The sequence below is a fragment of the Rhinolophus sinicus genome, linkage group LG03 (genome assembly GCF_036562045.2).
Source record: "Rhinolophus sinicus isolate RSC01 linkage group LG03, ASM3656204v1, whole genome shotgun sequence".
Lineage (NCBI taxonomy): Eukaryota > Metazoa > Chordata > Mammalia > Chiroptera > Rhinolophidae > Rhinolophus > Rhinolophus sinicus.
Window position 1 is genome coordinate 146,356,847 of NC_133753.1, and position 23,097 is coordinate 146,379,943.

The window sequence follows — 23,097 nt, forward strand, 5'->3', positions numbered from 1 at the left end:
ATTGTAACCTAATTTTAAGACATTTTTATCATACCCTCCAAAAAACCTTGTACCCATTAGCAGTTACTCCTCTTCCCCACCCCAATTCCGTCCCCACTTTCCCTATAGTCACAGGCATCAATAAACTACTTTCTGTCTTTATATATTTGCTTATTCCTGACATTTCCTATAAATGGTGTTATACAATATGTGTATGTTTGTGACTGGCTTCATTCATTTTATATAATGTTTTGGAGTTTCATCTGTGTTGTATGTACAGTACTTCATTTTTATTGCTGAATAATATTTCATTGTATTGATATACTGCATTTAGTTATCAGATGATGGACATCTGGATTATTTCCACTTTTTAGGTATTATGAATAATGCTGAGCATTTGTGGACTAGTTGTTGCATGAGGATGTGTTTTCATTTTTCTTGGATAAATACTTAAAAGTGAAATTACTGGGTCATGTGTTAATTCTATATTTAACATTTTGAGGAACTGCCAAACTGTTTTCCAAAGTGGCTGAACCATTTTATATTCCCACCAGCAATGAATGAGAGTTTCAGTTTTTCAACATCCTTACCAACAGTGGTTATTGTCTGCCTTTTTTAATTACGCCTACTCTAGTGGGTGTGAAGTAGTATCACATGGTTTTGATTGATATTTCTCTACTGACTAGTGATGTTGAACATGTGCTTTTCATGTGCTAATTAGCCATCCTGTTTGGAGTAATGTCTATTCAAATCCCTTGTACATTTAAAAAAATAGTTATCTTTTATTGTTGAGTTTTAAGAGTCCTTTATATATTCTAACTACAAGTCTCCTAACAGAGCTGTGATTTGTAAATATTTTCCTCCATTCTGAAGGTTGTCTTTTCATTTTCTTGGGGGTATCCTTTGGAGCACAACAATTTTTAATTTTGATGAAGTCCAATTTATCAGTCTTTTATTATTTGTGCTTTTGATGTCATATCTAAAAAATCATTGACTAAACTCAAAATCATGAAAATTTACTCCTATGTTTTCCTCTAACAGTTTTATAATTTTAACTCTTACAATCCTGTCTATGACTCAATTTGTGTTAATTTTTTGTATGGTGCAAAGGGCCTAATTTTTTTGTTTCTTTTTTCCATATAGATACCTTGTCCCATCATCATATGTTGAAAAGACTGGTATTACTCATTGAATTATCTTAGCCCCTGTGTCTAAAACCATTTGACCATAAATGTTAGAGTTTATTTTTAATGCCATTTTTACCTAATTCTAATATAACAGAATGCTAGGAAATCACATTGTCGTGCAGGGTGTCATGCAGAGTCTCTGGTCCCGCTCCCCATACAAGAACGCAGGATATGGTGAGGCCAAAAAGGAACACCCACGGAGCCATAGGCAGGGGAGTCATACCACTACGGTCTCACTGGAGGCTGGGTTCACTGGACGTGCGACCTGCTGTCCCGTTTGTCTGCAACCCACCGGCGACTCTCTTTCACTCTCCTCGGCTCTCCTTCGTAGCCGCAGCAGTTATATTAGTGGCTAATGGCTCAATGGCTACAGCTGACGACCAATCAGTCACAGCTGATGGCCATCTACTACCCGAGCCAGCACCCCTCCACGTGAGGCCGAGAGCCTGTAAACTACTTTCTGGGGCTCTGCCCCCACACACATCAATTTAATAATATTTTTGGGGAAATTACATTATTTTTTCTTTTTATAATTAAATAGCACATAGGTATCCTACAATTGCACACCACTTTCAAAAATCTCAGTCTTCTTTACACTCAGAGCCTAAGGATTCTTTTGAATCATTTTGGCCTTGCCCTGATATTCTTTTCAAAACCCACACTCACGATTATGATCTCTTGTTACTTTGAGACTTGGCTATTAATAACATTTCAAAAATATATCCTAAAGTTTTTGGCAGAGAGAGGACATCAAATATATTGGTCACACCAAATTCTTTGAACTTTGAAAATCTATGATCTATTCCAGAAACTGACCATTCTGACCACTCAAAATTGTATTTCTCTGTAATGCATATTTTATTTGCCCTAGACATTTTTATTCCAATGCTACATCATATTGGTTTTTAAGATGTTTTATAGGACAAAAAAAGAATCCAATTTTGAGTTCAAATCCAACCACACGTGTTAAATACAAATAACTTAATGGAAGAACATGTGGTAGTTAATCATCATTACTGCATTGGTAGACATTAATTTATGTTAGTTCTGATGGCTGGAGAAGGTATTTTGTCTTTGGTTATTCAATACCTCCCATTTTTGAAAATGTTAATGCGCTAAAAATAAAAGTGAGACTTGAAATCAATAAAATACAATAATCTATCTTAGAATTGTGCACGTCAAAGCAGTTTGTGGGATATACTTTTCTCCCGTTGTAAAATAGCAGAGTTACTCACACATATTTCTCGCCTTTCAGCAGTCCTCTGTCCTCCAAGATTCCTGAATGATGTTGAGCATTTTTTCATGTGGTTAAATTCATTCTAGCCATTAGGTGGACTCCTTTAGAGCTGTTAGGGATGCTTTTAGAATCGTTTTGTGTATTCATATTCATCTCACCGTTTTTTCATATCAAGATGATTCTCCTTGATGGAAAAGAGAGAAGCAAAATAGAATGTGGAATTCAGCTTTTTGTATCTCTAAAACTGCACCACTGTCCTTGGGCAACAGGACTAATTTTCCTTTTATGGCTTCCAAAATTAATCTAAAGCAAGTTTTTTGTGTGTGTTTTTTTTTTTCCCTGCCATCAGCATTTTTACAATAGACTTCCTGACATAAATCTAATAAGACCTGACATCCAGTTGTATTTATCCTTCACGGAGAAAATATAGATGAAATACTTTGGATGATGCCTGGCACATGGGGAGGTATGGTAGCATCATCATCGTCCCTATTATCATCGTGACTGTAATTATTATCTGCTTTTATTCTCTTTTTGGTACTGGCTCCATTAAAGTCTGAAATATCTATGTAGCTCTAATGCCTTTTTAAAATAGTACAAACCTCTAATAATTGAAGAACCTCTTGACTCTAACCATCATCACTAATTCATCACTGTAAATTGCTTGTCTGTGTTCTTATAAGAAAACCAGGTTTCTAATAAAGTCTTTGAAAGAGAAATACTATGTTTTCAGCAAACAGGAGGAACAAATTAAAAATTGGCTCCCATTCCTAAAGCTTTAAGTGAGTGCACCCTGTTGCTTTCAAAGGATTTTAAATAGGTATTTAGACTGGAAAGTTGATCTCACAGGTGTGCTCACTGGGTCTACTCGTGCATTGACAAAAAGAGTGGGGAGAGAGGTAGGGTGCGAGGGGTGAGGAGAAGAGTTGGTCCTGAAAAACAGTCGAGCTTCAGTGCCTAGTCAAAACTGGGGAATCGTGGCAAATAAACACAAACTCAAAGCTAAAAAGTCATAATTAGGAGATTCTACCCCCAATAAATGATCCGTTCCTTTCTTTTCCGCGTTGACTTTCTTTCTTGATTCTCACCGTTTTATGAAGTTGCTTTACAGGTCAAAAGTGCCAGTTTTATAACTATTAATTTGTAATTTTTGCCATGTTTATATATTTCATGGTTGTATGCTTTAACAATGATAATTATAGCAATAGAAATGATAACTAGATATACTCAGCTTAAGGTAACCTTCTGTACGAAGCTCCTGATTCTCTGAGGTGAGACCAACCACTTCCTTCTTTGTGTCCTCATTGTAACCATGTACATATTCATCCCAGCTACACAGCACTGCACTGTGTGTATTTACAGTACCCACCTCCTCCTACCAGGTGTTAGCTCCTTGTAATGGCATCTGTGCTGGGGGATATATAGCGAATCTCAGCAAATATGTATAGATGACTCAATGAAAAACAATTTCCCCACACATTACTTCTGTATCTTTTGTTTATCTAATTGATATAAAATTTTTCATATAAGAAACTAGGTTTTACCTTATAAAGACTGACTATTTTGCTACTCAGAACAGGATTAGTGTAGCAGTTAAATCCACTCTTCACTTTGAGCTTTTTTATTCCATCATGATAGTCCATCATTCCACCAGCATCAGGTAAGTGCTGGTATAGCCCAGGGAATAGTCCCCTCTCCCCAGGGTCCTGTCTTTCCTACCTACATTCAGAGTAAGCCTCTGAGCTAGGAGAAATGTTAGCACTATGGTCAATCAACAGTCAATTAGCAATTCATAGCACAATAATTAGAAATGGATAGCAGAATGTGTCAAATAGTTTACCAACATTTCAAAGCTGTCTGACTTGAAGAAATGCTAATAAGTCTTTTTAAATCTAGTAGATCATGCTGACATATCAATCTAAAACAGTGTGAACCATGCATTTATTAATCTTCATTTATTTTAGAATTTTTATTATTAGTAAAGTCAGAAAGAAGAAAAGAAATATAAAATTAATACAGCAAATTCTTTGCATACAGCAGGTAACCAATTTTTAAAAATTGATGCTAGTTGTATTTTTCTACAATAAGCATTTTTATTGGACTATAACGTACATACCAAAAATGCATAATTCATAAGTGTATACAATGAATTATTCCAAAGTTAACCCACCCGTGTAACTATCACTGAGAACATTACCACCATCTCTTCCTGTGCCCCTACCCAATCACTACTGCAGAATCTCTGGGAGAAAGCAGATATGTATTTAACTTTTGTAACCAAACCTTTTCCAAAACATTTGCATCAATTTACAGTTCCCATCAATGGTGTATGACAGTCTAGAAGCTCCACAGGCTCTCCTACACTTGATAATGTCAGTCATTTTTATTATAGTTATTTGAGTGGATGTATAGTGATACTGCATTATGATTTAAATTTGCATTTCCCTGATAACTAACAGTGCTGAGTGCTTTTCATGTGTTTATTGATCATTTGCATATATATTTCCATGACAGAGAATCCTTCAAAAGATGTTTAAGACAACAAACCTGAACTGAAACTTCAGACTGATTTGAATCCCTGACCTAACCCTCTCCACACTATCCATCAGCAAATACTAGCTTTGATATAGCTACTTGTGTCCCATGGTAAGTAATAGCCAGAAAGGAACAAACATAGAAACAAACATACATATACATGCACGCATATACCTCAAAGGAAAAGGACATGAAAACAAAAGAGGGAGCATCCATACATATAATTCTTATAATCTCTTGAGAGATTGAAATACAGTCTTTGAAAAAAAACAAAAACAGCCCAAATAAATATGAGGTTAAAGAAGAGATGATGAAACATCGGAAGACCAACAAATAGTTAAAGCTCAGAAAAGAAATGGAAGAAAAAAGAAAACCTCAACAGGGATGAAAGCCAGAATAAAAACAATAAAAGGTAAACAAAAGACATAAAAGAAAGCTTCACAAAATTACATCAAAATGAAATGGAAAAGAAAAAGATACAAAAGTGATTTTAAAATGATGAAAGATAGAAAAAGGGATACCAGTGTATACATTGTTGTTTGTAGCAAAAACAGAACAAATGGAAGAAAAAAAGTACTGAAATAATGGCATGAAATCTGCCAATTGGAAGGGCACTCTGTATTAGGAAGTAATAAAAAGATAGATAGTCCCAAGGTCCCTAGTTGCTCTAATTTCTTCTCTCCACCTTCCAGAGTCTTCCCATGTTTGTTCTGTGTACGAGTTTATCTCCAGGATCATTGGCTCTACTTAGTGGTAGCAATAGGAAAACTTGTATCTACCCAATTATCCCAGAAGTGGATGTCCATTGGGTGTATTTTGACCAGTTTCTAAAATGATTTTTGTGCTCTGCATGCTTCTCTTCTTGAAGGAACACAAGGATACTCACTTGGAGACATCATCTGATTGGCCTTCTTTTTCCATATGCTTCTACCCAAAGGCAAAGTCACTGGGAGCTAATGACAGGGGACAGTCTCATTGATGGATTTGCTCATACCACCTTTGTCCTACTTACTCTTTAATGGAAATCACATTATTACAGCCCTAAAGAGTACTTTGAAATTTCAGAGTAAGCCATTTTGGTGAAGAGGAAAAAATATATAACTATGACATTAGACAGCAGGAAAAAAAAAGAAAAAAAAACATGCTGATGAGACTGTTTTTCATCTAAAGCCTTAAAAAAAAAAAGGACTGTTCTATCTGTAAGCATAAAGTCCTATGTCAAAAGAAAATGTAAAGCAAACCACAAATTAGTTTAGACAAATGAGGGAAATACGTTCCAGAATGGAAAAACCTTTTAATTACGTATTGTTTTAGGGAGAGCAGACAGGAGAGAACCTATATAGAAAGAGCTTGGATTAGGCATCTTCTCTTTAACCCTCCTCCATCTTTCTCCACCTTGCTCTGTGCCTTGGGTAGCTGACCAGTATGGACTACAACAACAGCTTCCCTTGCCCTCTGGCTTCCAGCTGGGTTTGACTAATAGGAATCCTGACAGGTGGAAGGGAGGCAGGGAGAAAGACATCAGGGAAGTTGCCTCCTGGTTCTCTTCTTGGGGAGTCACCTTCAGCCTGCTTTGTTCCTCCATTGAAGGTCACCATTCTTCTCAGGATAGCCTTCCTGACACCGTCTCTTCTTCAGGGTTCCCTTCTCTCTTCGGACCTAAGGATGGTTACAACTCTATTGTCACCAACCCCAGGAACGGCACTAACTCCATCAGGAGCAGTAGTCAGAGTTTTAATCACTCCCGACAGAACACATACCTAAAATAATTTTTATGTCACACATTTGTTATGTTGCATTTAACACTTCCAGGTGCTTTTTAGATTTTTAAGGTTAGCTCATCCTTCATATTCCTCTTGGCTGTGCTTCTTAATATAGGTCTAGAAATCCAGTCAGACCCATTTTGAGTAGGAGATTTTGTGTTTGATTCCACTCAGATCCCTGGACACACATCCAGAGTCAGGTCTTTTAATAGCATTTCAGGGTTTTGATGAAATGAAAGATATCAAAGATCTAAATTTGAGTGTGGTTTGATTTAGTTCTTTGTTGTGAGGTTGTCCTCCCAACCTACCCACTTTGCCTTTCTACATCCATACCCTGTTTCAATCATATTTCCACACAGAGTCTTCAGTGTCTTTCTAGGAACTGGTAACACCCTGCTCCCATTTTTGGCAGAACTCTTCTAGTCATCTTACCCTTCAGGTACCAAAATGCTAGCAGCCAGGGTTTTAGCCCACCTCACATTTCTTGCATTTCTTTTCCATTTCCGGTCAAAATAGATATTTATCTTGTTTTTGTGTCTCTTTTGTGTTGTTGTCTATTTTGTTATATTTAATTTGTTGTTCAATAATTTTATTTTTTATTCTTTTCAAATATATGTATTTTAAGGCTATAAAATATCCTTTTGGTACTGCTTTAGCTACTGTCTTTCAGTTAATTTTGATAAGTACTTTTCAATATGTTAGTTTTTATTTTAAACATTGAATTTCAATTTTGAAATTTTGTTTAATATTTCTATTAATTCTTTCCTTGGCCTATTAATTCACGTAAATTCAAATGAATTCATGTTAATTCCATCCTTAGCCTAGAAGTAAGTTTTAAAATTTCTAAATATATGGGAGCTTTTGTATTGTCTTATTGCTATTGACTGTTATATCATATATGACAGTGAATTCCTAAAATTTGCTTAGATTTGCTTTATGACCTAGTCTGTGGTAAACTTTTGTAAATATGTCCTGTCTACTTAATAATATTATGAAATGTATTTGGAGTGGCAGGTTTCTGTATATGTCTGTTAGATCAAATTTTGTTAATAATATTACTTCAATCTTATATATTCTTGGTTTTTTATACTTTATCAGTTACAATTTTGGTGTCATAAAATCTTTTATTAAAGTGGACTTGTCAATTTCTCATTATAGTTCTATTAATACTTGTTTCTTTAATATTTAGAACTTATATATTTCTATGTATATAAAATTATACTTGTATTATTCTCTTGGTGAAATGAATCTTTTGTCATTATGTAGTAATTCTTTTTATTACTCATATGTTTTATTGTCTTAAAGGTTATTTTGTCTGGCATTGATTTTACACCAGATTTCTTTTGATTAGTGTTTGCTTGTTATATTCCTTTCTACACTTTAATTTTAGACTTTTTGTGTTCTTACCTGTTAGGCATATCTCTTCCAAACAGCATAGAATTAAAATTTTTTAAAAAGCCAATATGTTAATATCAATCTTTTAACCAGTGCATTTCATCTGTTTATATATGTTTTGATTGCTGATCTAATTATTTCTACCACCTCATTTTGTGCTTATAATTTGTATTATTTTTCCTGCGATTCCTTTCCCCCCAAGTTTTTTTTTTAATCTTTTGCTATTTTATTTCCATTTTTTCCCTCTTTTATTAGTTTTTAAGTCATATACATTTGGTACCCCCTAACATTGTTACAGTGATTTTTTAAAAAGTTTATCATCTCTACCTTCCTCCCATATAATATAAAAGCCTTAGAACACTAATTCCTGAAGTACAATTTCATCTTACATCTTGTTGTTTATGTTGCTACATTTATACACTTGTTTAAAAAAAGTTATTGTTTTTATGTGTTCAATAATTTTTAGGGCTTACCCACATATTTAAAAATATCTTTCTTCATCTTTCCTTCTTAAATCTGAATCTTTTGAGGGTTCAATGTCTTTGTCTTAAGTACATCTTTTAGAAGGTCTTGTTCCTGTTGAGAAAGTCCATTAGCAGTCTAAGCTTGCTTTTGATTTGTCTGAAAATGACCTATTTTGCTCTTCAGGAAAAATATTCTAAGTTGACAATAAATTTCTCTCAGCACTTTGAAGATATTATTTCATTACCTTCTGACTCCTATTGTTGCTCTTGAGAAGTCAATTATCAATATAACTATCTTTCTTTTACATATAATTTTTTTTTCTTCTCTGACTTCTCTCAAAATCTTTAGTCTGGCTTCGGTGTTCTGCACATTTACAACAATATGTGTAGGTATTGGGTTTTTTAAACATTTGTTCTTCTTGGGATTTGCTGAGGTTCCGGAATCTTTGGATTGATGTTTCTCATGAGTTTTGAAAACTTCTCAGTCATTTTTCTTTAAGATTGACTTCCACCATTTCCTCTCTTTTCTCTTTTTGAAATTCTAATTAGATATAGTTAAACCTTTATCATTCTATCGCATTCCCTGTGTTTCTTTAACTCATTTTAATATGTTCCCTAACTTTCTTTGTTGCATGTTCTGGGTGATAGTCTCAGAATTACCCCACAGCTTATTAATTCTCTCTTCAATTATATTTAGTCTACTATTTAACCTGTCTATTATTTTATTTTCATGTCTAGAAGTTTTTTCTCTAATCTGCTTTTATAGTCTCTTAGTGTCATTCATTTCTTTATGTATTTAATAATAATCATTTTATGTTTCTTACATGATATTTCCGAAATTTGAAGACCTTCAGGGTTTAATTCCTCTGGTTGTTTCTGTTAACTTGCAGGGTTTGATTTGTTTATAATTTGGGTTGTATGCTCTTAGTTTGGTGATCTAAGTCTGGGAGAATCATAAGGGTCCTATGTTGAAGAGGTGTTCCTCCAGAGAAATTTTGCATGTTTTTTCTAGGGATGCTGCAGCATTTAGGATTACTTTAAATCAATTTCCTATTATGGGTTTCCTGGACTGCACAGGTAGTTCAAATTTAAAACTCCAAATTCATGTAATGACTGGACTAGGGTTACGAATTCTCAGGGGGGAATTTCTCTTTTTCCACTGTAAAGATAAATTAATTTGTTGTCTCCCCTTTTCAGAAAAGCATATATTTTTCTTGCCTACCCTGCAGCATTCTTAGTTCTAATCCCCACCTTGCATAGACTGAAGGTCTTGTTTCTGTCCTGCATGTTGCTATTAAAATCCATGTCCATATGTTTATGTTGCTGGTAAACACCCTTAGGACTGCCTTAGCATTAGAAGAGGTTTTCAGTTCAATTTTCATTTCCGGTCTCTGTGAATTCAAAATATACTTTTATTCATGTGGAATTAATATTTATATCGATAGATGTAAAAATATATTCTTCATTTGCCTGTGGTATAAGATCCTTTCCTGCTTTATTTTTGTTCACCTTTCATATTTATGATCCATTTTCATTTTTTTTCTAATGATTCTCATCTTTGAGTGGAGCCAGCTTTTTAACGAAGAATTTTGGGAGGAGTGTTCTGGAGTGGGGAATACATATGCATCTGCACCCCTGGAAAGTGACTCTATAAAGATGGAGATGTTCCTTCTCTTCACTGCTATATCATCAACAGAGAGCAGTGGTCTGGCACCTAGTGGTTCCTCAGAAAATATTTTTTGAATGAATGGACAGGCAGCTCTACAACCCAGGTTTACCATCTTGAACACCTCATTGGTCTGTTTTATCCTCTTCTCTGGGTGCATATTTCTTTTCCTTTAAGTGTGGTATTCAAAAATCCTGTTTTCCTCACAATGAAAGCCCTTATATTCCACATTGTTTTCCTCTTTTACCTAGGCTAGGAAGCTAGAGCAAAGAAAATTACCTTCTTGGACTTTCTGAACTATTTGAGTTAGCTGTTTGCAAGGAACAGTTTTACTTCTCCTAGGTTTGCCCACAATCTGGAGACCTTGTCTCTTTAATTAAAGAATCATGGACTGGGTCTTTCAGGACTGTAACACTGACTTTTATCGAAATTTGTATCCTACTTGATGTCTGAAGATGTTTGCCTGAACACTAAGCTTCCTCTTGTTTTCATTGGTATAGATTTCTTAGCATTTGGAAGGTTTGCTTTATAATTTGTGGTTTGAGGTTGTGGCTATTTCCTTGTTTTATTGAAAATGGAGAGCTTTTCCGTCTATTTTTCACTAATCTGTTATTTGCAGTTGGGTTTGAGAAAGAGTGTGAGTTTTAACTCACTCTGTCCTTCTCTTCTCGGGTTTAATCTATCTATCCATGTATATTCCTGTTTTTGTCATTGTTTCCATTATCTTCTCATTTCTAGAAAACACTGCACCTTTTTTAATGATTCAACATCGAGCTCAGAATTTTTCTCCACAACTCCTCATTTCACTGTCTCTGGTATGTATTAACTTTAAATTGGGAACATGAAAATCACCTGGTGCTATTCTCCTCATAATTTGTGTATCACCACATAATATTCTAAATAGTAGTCCTTTGTTAGCCAAATGGATGGCATTTTTTCCTCCTAGTCTGTAGCTTATCTGTCCATGTTCTTAACAGGGTCTTTAACAGATCAACAGTTTATCACTTGGATGAGGTCTAACTCATCAATTTTGCCTTTTATGGTTCGTGCTTTGGTGTCAAAGACCTATGGTTTCTGTTAAATGATTTTGCATAGCACGTGGTTTTTAGACATTCATATGTCACATTATAGCAGAACTGACTGTACTTGTGATACATAGAATTAAGAAATATTAGGGCAGTGAACTTATGTTAAAATAAGCTGTCATTGGCTCAATGAAATTATAAAATCTCAATGAAAAACATTTTTGAAAAATTGACTTTGTCTGGTTCCACACTGCACTAAGGTCATTGGAGACGTGAAAATTATCTGCTTAGTTTAACAATATCGATGAGCTTAAAGAATGGATCCCCATAAGTTTTAATGTGGAGATTCATTCCATTTATAGCAGCAAACTATAGTTAGCCACTAGTCCCAATAATTAGTAGGAAAATATCTGTCAACGAGTGTAAGTACTCTTGTTAAAAGATCTTTTTATCTCACTGATTTTCAATTAATCAAGACCTCTATTACAACAAAAAGCTGAATGTTTTCCAGCCAGGCCCTCAGGAAAGATATCATTTTGGCTCTGAGAGCCATTATGAAAATTTGACCTTTTTACCTTTTCTGAACAGGGCTTTCCCAGATGCAAATTTAATGGTTTAAACACTGAATGCTATCAGCCTCATAAAGCATGAAACCTCCTCTCCTCAAAGCAGCCGTAGTAATTTAACTGGCCAGGCTGCCTCCATGCAGTTCAGTGGGATCCAACCTTGTGCTTGCCAGAGAGGCCATCAAATCAGTCCTGCTCTTTCTTCAGCTTTCAGAGGTACCGAGAATTGACCTTGAGTTAGGTCTCTTCCATATAGAGGAAGGGGAGGGAGGAAAATAAATTATTACATAAAACAAAGACTATATTATTTGGTACATATGTTATGGTTTACCCCATTTCATCCTCTGAACAAGGGATTGTCTGCCTTCAACTTTTCCAGGCTTTTAAAATCCCTCATTATAGTCTGCGCAGTCAACTTAATGAGGACCATTTGAGGAGCATAAGCGAAATGATGTCATTTGGTCTCCTTTTCCTTCTTCCTCTCTAACTGCAGGATTTGATGTATTCTGAATGGGACACAGTATGCACACAGTTTCAGAATTATTAAGGTGAAAGCTCTGACTTACTTCAGAGCACCAAACTAATTCCTGCCTCTTCTACCATCCAAGACTATCCTTGTGGTTTCATCCAGCGCTTACTGAGTACCAATTCACCAGGTATTTTGCTGGACATTGTTATTTCAGATGCACTCATTTTACCCACATGACAATCTGCAATGCTACCTTACAGAGTTCTGGGAGATTAGTATTAGACTTGTGTTGTGTGGGGAGTCATGGGGGAGATTCTGCTCGTTGTGCCATTTCATTAAGCGCATTTTCCGTGTTGAGACTCAAGGCCAGGAGGAACATCCAGCCCACGTGGCTGGCTGTAGCCTTCTCCTCCTCAGCTAGAGCCTGCAGGGCCCTCTCCACGCTGGCCAGAGAGCTGTCCATGTCCTCCCACCCCTCCTTGGGGGTCCAACTCCTGAGAACAGTGGCCACTGGATACCACACACTGTGTGGGGGCCACATGTCCTCCTGCTCAGAGTCAGACTCCATTTCTACCCGGTCGGAATCTTGCACATTGTGCCAGGTGTCTGAGTGGGTGGAGGCCTCCGTGTAAGATGTCCACAACCCTCGGAGCCTAAGGCCGCAGCAGATCACCAAAATGAAGGCAACGCCGTCCATGGCCAAGAGGGTGGTGTGCCATCTGGAGGCTTGAGTCACCCGGGCAGACTGCGCCTCCCATTCCCGGTGTCGCTCCTCATGGGCCTCCCGAAGCTGGGCTCTCACACGCTCCACCAGGCTTCGGTAGGTTTTGGCCGGCACCATACCCTGCTTACGAAACTGAGCTTTTATACCTATAAACTGCTCCAGTACATTCCGGAGAGTTTCAGCCGACACCACACCCTGATCGCTGCGCCATTTGTCATGTGGGGAGTCATGCAGGAGACCCTGCTCGCTGCACCATGTGTCATGCAGGGTGGCATGCGGGGTCTCAGCTCCCGCTCCCCACATAAGAACGCAGGACATGGTGAGGCCAAAACAGAACACCCACGGAGCCATAGATAGGGGAGTCATACCACTATAGTCTCGCTGGCAGCTGGGTTGGAGACACAGGAAGCAGGAGCCACACTGTTCGCAACCCTCACTGCGCCGCTTGCAGGCTCAGCCACCATCTTTTTGCCAGCCTCCCATTTTTTTCTGCTAGCGTAGCCACAGCAGTTATATTAGTGGCCAATGGCTCACTGGTTACAGCTGACGGCCAACTAGCCACAGCTGATGGCCATGCAATCACAGTTGATGGCCATTTACTACCCAAGCCAGCACCTTTCTATGTGAGTCCGAGAGCCTGGAAACTGCACTCCTGGCTCTGTCCCCACAACTTGCCTCTTTATATTATGCACAGTGCTGGAACCAGGGTGGGCTGGCTTGTAAGAATTGACAGTTAAATTTTCTGCGGTTCTATGAGTGCTTAGTCAATACAACTATTATAAAAATTATATAAGTGTACAATAAATAGATTATATTAAAGCAAAGATAATATTCAAAATTCATCACTTCCTAATTATTTGACTACATTTTATTAGTATCTATGTCCTTGAGGTTGTTTATAACTATTGTTTCTGTATGGTGAGAGTACTACTATATAACAGTGTTCTACTGAGTATCTCTTCCCCATTCCACTTTCAGTGATGTTACATTGGTGGCTTAAAATTATCACTGGTGAGAGTATTTACATCATGGACACAACAAATGCTGCATATCATGGTTTTTGCCTTTCAAAACTAGTTGCTCATAATTTACCAGCACACCAGTCAGTGACTACACTTTTTCGTGATTCAAGAATTGTACTACAAATGATACTTTATTGACTACAAGTTTTGTAGATAATTATGGACCAATAGAATTTAATTACATTACAAAAAGCTGCTCTGTGTCTTGACCTCTGGTAGAAATCAGAAACATCTTTAAGTTAAATGCTTGCTTTCTGTGCTATAGAAGGAAATGTACTCAACTTGGGGACTTGAGCCCTGTGCATCATTCAAATCCAGGCCTCAAAGACAATGTTTGCATGAGGAAGGGAAGAACCCATGTGGAATAACATATCCTAAGGAGGGAAAAATGTTGTTCAGGCAAGTATGAACCAAGGGCAGTGGTGTGACAGAAGAGGGCTTTTGTGCACAGCTGGGGTATATATTGCCCTCTAGCTCTTTCTTCCACCTCAGGTTTGTGCCAGAGTCCTGCACAATAAAGCCTCTAAAAGAAGAGAAGGAGCAAATATGCAATTTCACTAAGATATGATATTGACAACATTAGTTAGGAAGCCCAGCTTTGTGGCCACAGAATAGTGTAGCATGAGATGGGTAAAGAATTTTTCTTCCCTTCATCAGGATGCTGAACTGGGACTTAGGGAACCCAACATAAGATGCAAAGCAGAAAAGGTCACAGCAGCCTGACTACTCTGTCTAGTCTACATCTGGAGTTGATTAGAAGCCTCAGAGGACATACTGCATCATGGAGGATCAGATGGAGTAGGGAGAGTTCAACATCACCGTAACAGAAGACAAAAACTGACAAAGCAAGGGTACTTTGAGGTACAGGAGAACAGCGTCCCCAAGTGAGAGCTGGAGAAAATGGAGGACTCCACCTAGTGGCCAGGTGCATTGGTTACATGACCACATGTGGAAAGAAGATTTCTTGAACTAATTGAGAGAAATTTAACGGGCCTGAGGCTCCACATTGTTTTAGATAGGAGCAGAGCCAGAAGATACTGCCATGTTGCTGTTATTCAGATCTAGCTTACCCCCAGGTTGGATTGGTTGGACTGGGACCAAACTTGTTCCTCATCAGCAGTCTGGACGGCTTATCTATATTCTAGGATGGGATGGCATAAAGCCAAAATTAATACCATAAATGCTAAGTGGTTTTTTCTGTTATATTCAATGAAGACTGTAGATAGAAGTAATGCTTAGATAGTTTTCCAATGAGAAGAATCTGGTACATTCTCTTTTGACATTTTCATCATAAAGCATCTCTCTTGACAAGTTAATTAAACCAACTGCAGAAAACTATAGGTCCTCTGTTTTTGAGCAACTGTTATCCACAGTTTTAGGTTTTAGTCGCAGCTCTGCCACTCTCTCACTGCGTGACCTTTTTCAAGTCACAAAATCTCTGCGTGCTTTTGCGCACCAACAGTAATGGGAGGATTCCAAGTGTGCCAACCCAAAGGAAACCATGCCCACAAAGAAATGTGTTTTCAGTTATTCAAGTGGCCAAATAGTCATTCATCAGATAATCTTCTTTGAGACAAATCTGCATAGCAATCTTTGCAAAACCATCTGGCCTAAAGGACAGTGCTAATGACTCTTTAATGGGTTAATGTACCAGGCCTCCTTTTCCATTTGCTTCATTGGCACACTACAGGGAAGAGAACTGCTAAAGAAATCTCCCCAGTGACCCTCCAAGGTATTTCCATAACGACATTTCATGCCTTTCAGACTGCACAATTATATTTCAAGTGTGCATGGGAGGTGTATCTCTGTCACAGCTCAGGTCTGAAGTCTTCAGCTGTGCTCTCCCCACTTCAAGATTTAGAATAAGGCAGGCATATGTGTAGACTGAGCATTCTTTGCATCTTTTCAAAGTCCTGTGTTCTCTAAGCCTGTTTAAAAATAAGTGAATCGTTCCTAGGCATGTTTAATTATTCATTATTTTTAACATAAAAGAGAGAACCTAACATGGAAGTAATTTTCAGATTAGTTAATATGCAACTGCTGAAGCAGGATAAGAAAAGCTCCCCTCCTGGGAAGCCATTGCCAATAATGATGGCATTTTTCACACATTACCACAAAATGGAACAAATAAGGGGCCTGGTGTTTTTCAAACAGAGAAAAGCAACTGGTAATAAAAGCAAAGACTGAATCTAAGTAGCTGGATGGTTCTCCCTCTCAGATCAGGACACTGGGTATGCCTCCTGGGTTGATTAGCAGCTACTTTCAGCCAAAGGAATCCCATTATCCTGTAGAGTCTCCACTGATAACTAAAAGGGAGAAAGACATTGCAGTGGAGTGCACAGAAAGAGCATCTTTATCTCGAGAAAAGCAACAATTTGCAGTCCTCACTTATGTTAAAGATTGGCTACACACCCAACTTGGCTATCCCAAATGAAATACTGCTTTGGGCATAGTTTGGTTACCATGCTACTGCCCACCGCCTCTCTATTTAACCCAGGAGACAAGCACATTCACCAGTCGTGTGTGCTGTATGGCCTTTGCTGGAAATTAGACAGCTACAAGAACACTGTTCACTGGGTCTCAGTGTCCTGATTCTGGATTGTCAATCTTCACGTTGATTAAGAGACAAATTAAGCACTGGTCTAGGAGACCAGAAACAAATTCTAGATGTGCATCTATGGGCTGTCAGTCTCTCAGCAAGCCACCTAACCACTCGGACTTAGATTAGATCATAATCATGATCCCTTTTAGTTCTACATTTTAGGATTCTTACAAGGAACAGTGAATATCTTTTGTAGCTAAATCATTTTTAAGTATTTCACTGAATGAGTGTCAATAGTTGGGCACTATGGAACGCAAATGTTCTAAGAGCAACTAAAATTAGGGTGATTACCCCAAACTGCATATTAGGAGTCTTTGAACTGCTGAAATAAATGGCTATGAGCAATGAATCCAGAGGCCATTTTGTTGAAGAGAAGGAAAAAATACTGCTCTACAGCCCTCTCGAGGAACAGCCCTGGTTGCTTAATTCCTTAGGTCCAATCTCAATAGGAAAAGACAGCCAGAATGTAAAACACAGAATATCAATATGTAATGGGGAGGGAAGAAAACAGTGAAGAGTGGGAATTTAGGTTGGGTCAACTTACAGTGCTCTACAAATGATTTAGATCTGTTTTGTCCAATAATGTGTCACTAGCCGCGTCACTACTGAGTGCTTAAAATGACTATTAGTTGAGATGAGCAATAGTATAAAATGCACACTGATTTTTGAACATTTAGTTTTAAAAAATCAATGCAAAACATCTTAATTTTTATGTTGATTACATGTTGAAATCATTACATTTTGGATAAAACATATTACATTAACTCACTTCTTTCTTTTTTACTTTTTTAAATGTTCCTACTAGAAAATTTAAGATTTCAATATGTGGTTCACATTGTATTTCTACTGGACATTACTGGTTTAAACATTCTGCTGACCTTACAGAAATCCTGAGGGACCCAAGACTGAGATTGTAGGGTAGTGCTGGAAGTAGAGAGAAGGGGGAGGTCAATTAGGAGGGAAAAAACTTAGCATTGTGCCTGGAGATACATTGGTTCATGCTAAAATGTACTTGTGATTGAATCTATTTCTTTCTTTGCCTGCTTTATAAATCAAGCAAATATTGTGTTTGTCATTTTTTTTTTGCTGTTATCCAAATTTCTCTCTCACGAGGGTTACTGTTTTTTTCTAACTAAATACATTTTGATTTATAGAAATGAGTATGTCTTTATGTCTTCTTCTTCTTCTGTATTTCCAGAACAGGGAAACTAGCAAACCGTGGATGACCCACAAGGGCCATTGGTACAAAGAGATCTTCAGGAACCGACATGCTCTGATGACTGTAGCAGACACTGGGGTTTACATAACAATTTCCATCCTCCTTTTCAATAGTTCCCCAATTTCAGTCAGGTATCCAGTATATTGGATTATTTACTTTTTATTATAAATTTGTCTAAGATATCTATTCACAGAAAAGAAAATATGAGCGACTAATAAACATATGCTAAGATGCTTAATACCAGGAATATTCAGAGATATTTAAATTAAACCAAAAAGCAAGATGCATTTCGAACTTATCAAATTAAAATTATTTAGAAGTATGATAGTAGTGAATTTCAGCAAGGATATTGACCAAGGATACTCTTAGAACTTGCTGGTGGGAATATACTTCGGTACAATTTGGTAGGATAATTCAGCAATATCTAATAAAGTTGGTACTGCAAATACTCTTCAGCCTAGCAATTCCTCTTCTGAATATTTACCCTAGATGTATGGAGAAGAATGTTCATACAGCAGTATTTACAGGTCTAATCAATATAAGACTGTGGTATATTATACAATGTAATATGATATAGCAATTAAAATGAGTGAACTGGAATCTCATGTATTATTTATAAATCTCCACAACATAGTGATTGAAGAGAATAGTTGGAGCATGATACTCAAGTCTGATAACATTTATACAAAATCTGAAGATATATAAAACAATACATTACTTACTGATATATATCTAATATACATCTGATGTATATGATAAACCAAATTCAGAATAACTCTTACATCTACAGAGAGATGGATTAGGGAAAGGTATGCAAACCTTCAATTTATATGCAACATTTTATTTCTTTTGGGAGGTTGGAAAATATGATAAAATTGGCTAAATGGGGACAAGCTATTCCTAAACCATTGTTTAGCTAATCAGAAGTATTCACCAGTTTCTCAGTCCTGCATTCCTTCATCGATTTATTCATTTAACCAAGAAATCATATTTGAGCACCTTCTCCATGCCATGTCCTGGGGATGTAAAGAAGGAGTAAAACACTGGGGAGGGATTCAGAGGCAGCATAAAACACAGGTACTTGGTCCAGCCTGGGGCAGAAGGTAGGGAGGAGCTCAGGGAAGACTTCCTAAGGAACCAGTCCCTTTAGTTGAACTTCAAGTAATGAAAAAATCAGGGAAAATAGGGAATAGAATCAGTGAGCCTACACACTTAGGGAACAGGGCAAGAGAACAGAAATCCCAGAATAAGCAGTGACCCAGCGATGGAAGCAGCATTATTTCTGGGCAGAAACTGCATCCAGTTGAATGTTGCTGCAACCTGAAATGTGAGATTAGGCTGGAAACAGACGGAGGAGGAAGGGTGGGGGAGGGGTGAGACTATGGGTGGGTGACATACAGATGTGCAGATCACGTGGAGCCTGGTGAGCCACGTAAGAATTTTGTTCTTTATTCAGTAGGCAATGGGAGGTCAATGACACGTTTCATCAGTGAAGGTGCATGCTCAGACTTAGATTTCATTGTGACGGAAAAGAGAATGGCCTGGAAAGGGAGGGGAACCAAGGGCAGCCAAGCAAGCTTAGAAGTAGTTCCGCTTTGGATGACAACCTGACAACCAATGTGGGGGGATTGGAGGGCATAAGTTCAAGGAATATATGTGATGAATCAGAATTTGGAGATGAACGGATGTTGGGGGATCATGAAAAAGTGGAAGAGGTCGAGGATGACTCCCAAGTTTCTCATAGTAAATCCCCGTCTTTGCAGAGATGGCCCTTGAGGATGCCAAATGTAATCACGTACTGTGCCAATTTAGCCTCAGAATCGGGTGTTGGAGCCTCTTACCACATCTCCCACTCTTTACACTAAGATCACGCTTTACAGGGGTCACGAATACCGTTGGAATCTGTTCTTTCTCCCTCAAGCCTTTTGTAAAACATTTGAAAGTATCTGTAAAACCATATGTGCATGTTAAGCCTTCCTTACCACAGACTAGTGATGGGCTTTACAGAATACTCTGGAAATATCTGATGTAGTCGGAAAGAAACCCAAGACACAGGGCACGCGAAGACCGTTGAATATAAAAGGCAGAGAAGTTTAAAGGAGAGAATTGCTCAACGTATACTTAGCAAATGCTGCTTGAAAGTCCCTCTCAATTCTCCCTGGAGGAACTAAAGAGTGACAAATGATTTTAGAAGGAACATATTAAAATCCTAATAGTAAGATTTTACATAAATTAGATATATGCATTACCAACATGTATGTTCGTTTGGTGGTTCCTTACAAAAGGAAGAGGGGAAATATCAAACTTGGAATATATGTAAATGCAATATCCAAATCAAATGTGAACACTTGGTAACTTGCTCTCCTTTGGAAATTTTTTAGTTTATTTATCTAAGATGAGAGACTGGTTTCATCAGTCTCTCAGAGTTGTGAGTTGTTAAAGGTTTTACCTTCAGAATCTGTGCTCCATGAAACTCTCCAAACCACTCTCTACCAGAGACATAATATTATACAGAGCAGCCTTGTGTTGATTTTCTTCCAACCATCATATACTTTGGGCCAAAAACCACACACTAGGAAAAGCATAACTCCCCAATGCACCACCAGACAATTATTTTTTAATGTTTCACATTATATGAAAGAGAAAAATGTCTTCATTGTGACTGAATGCATATATGAACAAAACACGAAGCCTTCTGATGGGCAAATATCAAGCGATTCTAGCAGAACTAGGAAGAACTTCAAAAAAAGAGACTGAGGCCAGCTCCTATTCTACTTGGCTTTTCTTTTCCCTTTCCCATTCCCCCACAGTAAGTGCAATATCAATGGCCTCTTCTGGCCTGAGACTTGAAATTGGATCTGTTTTCACTGCAATGGAGAGACCTGTGAGAACATGGACCCACCTGTTGGAGGGAGTGCTCTCTTTAAAATGTGAAGGTTTTATTAGCTAAGATGATGAGGGAGACCTTAATCCATATGAACTGATGACTCTCTGAGAGTTGAAAGGGCAAGAAAGTGCTTGAGGATTGGTACTCACAGTTCTCAGTTCTACCCTGTGAACAAAGAGTTTGCACATTCGGGGATAAAACTAGGACCAAACTAGTTATGGTAGCTGCCCAGGGTTCAAACCACCCAAGGCACTTTTCGCTACCCAGCGTATTTTGCCACCCAATAAAATCAGGCACTCAGAAGTTACATATTTGTTTTGCCACCTCTCAGTCGAGCTACTCCTGTTTTGAGATAAGCCACTAAAATATCAGGGATAATGATGAAACATTTGGACAGCAGAGGTTTTCTCTCCTACCTCTGGGTGGGCTATTTTTTCATGAGTCCTTGTGTTTCAGTACCTTTGTGTGTTTCTTAACTGCATTACAATTAAGCTGCATCTCACCACAGCACCTGTGCAAACACTGCTGTTAAGTCGGATACTCCCCACTTCTGCCTGGGAACGGGATGGAGGACAAGGGACACTCACTCACAGAGAAGGGCAGTTTGTTCACCGGAGCCCAGTGGACTGCTAGACCGGCACATTCCCCACTGGGTTTGCTGTGATGACATTCCCAAAGTGTCTCGACAGAGGCCCCTGGATACAGGTCAGAAATCTCTGCACATAGAAATCAGTGGGTGGAGAATGGAGGTTGGCCTAGAGCCTCATGTCTCTTATCAAACAAAACACACGAGAAACAGGGACTAACAAAACCCTACCAGTCCCTCCTTACCTATGCTACCTTATCTGCTGAGACAACTCTTTCGTCTTTTTTTTTTTTTTTAAGTTCAATAGAGGTGTGAGAAAGGATAAAGACAAGATGAGTATTATATCCGTAAGGAAAGCAGGTCCCTGCTCTGCTCTCCCCTAGGAGAGCCTGGGCATCCATTTCAGGCTTAGGCAATACTGTGAAGGGCTTGGGGGTCACTGCAGTACCACTTGTCACCTTGACTTTCCATGGGCATTTATGCAGCCCTCAGGGCTCCATGCCAGCCTGCTGCAGGGGCAGAATTCATACGACTATGAACAGATGTATCACTGGAGCAGGCCAGAGAAAAGTGCTCTGGACCTGATTTTCCTGCTTAGAGCCTTTCTGGCAAATCTCATTCATTTTTCTCATCTCTCAGGCCCTTGTTGTGTACCTGAGTGGACAAATTGATCAAGGCCTTAGTTCGTAGTCGACAGACAATAGCTTAAAATATTAGCCTTCTTTGGAGACACTTACACTGGAAAACCTGCATGCATTAACTTTCTCAAAGAAAGTTACCCGTTGTGGGGAGATACAGGTGAGGTGGAGGGTCGGGGGATGAGGGGAGACAGAGCACCAGCATACCTTACAGATACGGCATGTTTAGAGTATCTCAAAATAACATAATCTGTGGTCAGGCAACTTTGGGAAATACTGGGTTCAAGTTAAATGGGTTTCTTTATAGCAGGACGAATCAGAGCCTTTAATAAAAGCTATGATACATTATGAATTTCTGAGGTGGGATAATAGTGGCATAATGGAAATCTCTATTTTTCAAATGTATTGAACCATAGAACTCTTTTTCAAGGTGCATCTTATAGGACTAGTGCTCCATAGGACAAACTTCGGGAAATGCTTATTTAAATGTATATCAAGCATCTACTTTACTAATGTAGACCAGCCTTTAAGAAAAATCCACATCTTCCTCAATAACTCTTATCACTTTATCAGTATTTTTGTTGACATTGTACAACCTAGTTAATTTGATTTCTTCCTGAAGACTATACATCCACATCCCAGAGTGCTGAGAATAGCAGCATTCCCATATCTGTCTCTCATCAACTATGGCCTTGCAAAGTGCTAACCCTTTTCTAAAGCAGCTCTCTCGGGAAATATCACACTATTAGAGAGTTAACAGTGCTGTCTATTCTTAATAGCATGAGGCACAATTTTCGAAAGTTTTCAATCAAATCCTCAGAACTTAGTTAGATACTGATGATACCTAATATCTCTTGGATACTTGTTTATTACTTCATTAAATCATCACAGCAACCCTATGAAACTGTTACCATTTTATAGGTAAGCAAACTGAGAGAGGTTAAGTAACATGCTCAAGGGCCACAAATAGGAAGTGGCTGAGCTGGAATCTGAATCTGGTTCCAGGGACTGCATATGCCCTCGTCCTCTACGCTGTACTATCATGTGAAGGGAAAGCTAATGAGGTTTGCGGAAATACATCTAAACACAGACAGCTGCTGGCACACTCTCAGTGACCCAAATCTCCTCCACAT

General features: G+C 38.1%; 1 long non-coding RNA gene across 1 annotated transcript in view; it reads right to left on the minus strand.

The window, feature by feature from the left end:
* Positions 1 to 23,097, minus strand: part of LOC141570418 (uncharacterized) — a 52,272-nt gene that overhangs the window by 16,529 nt on the left and 12,646 nt on the right. Inside the window, exon 2 of the long non-coding RNA XR_012494424.1 lies at positions 2,402 to 2,587. This is a non-coding gene — a long non-coding RNA (uncharacterized LOC141570418). The remainder of the gene's footprint in view (positions 1 to 2,401; positions 2,588 to 23,097) is intronic.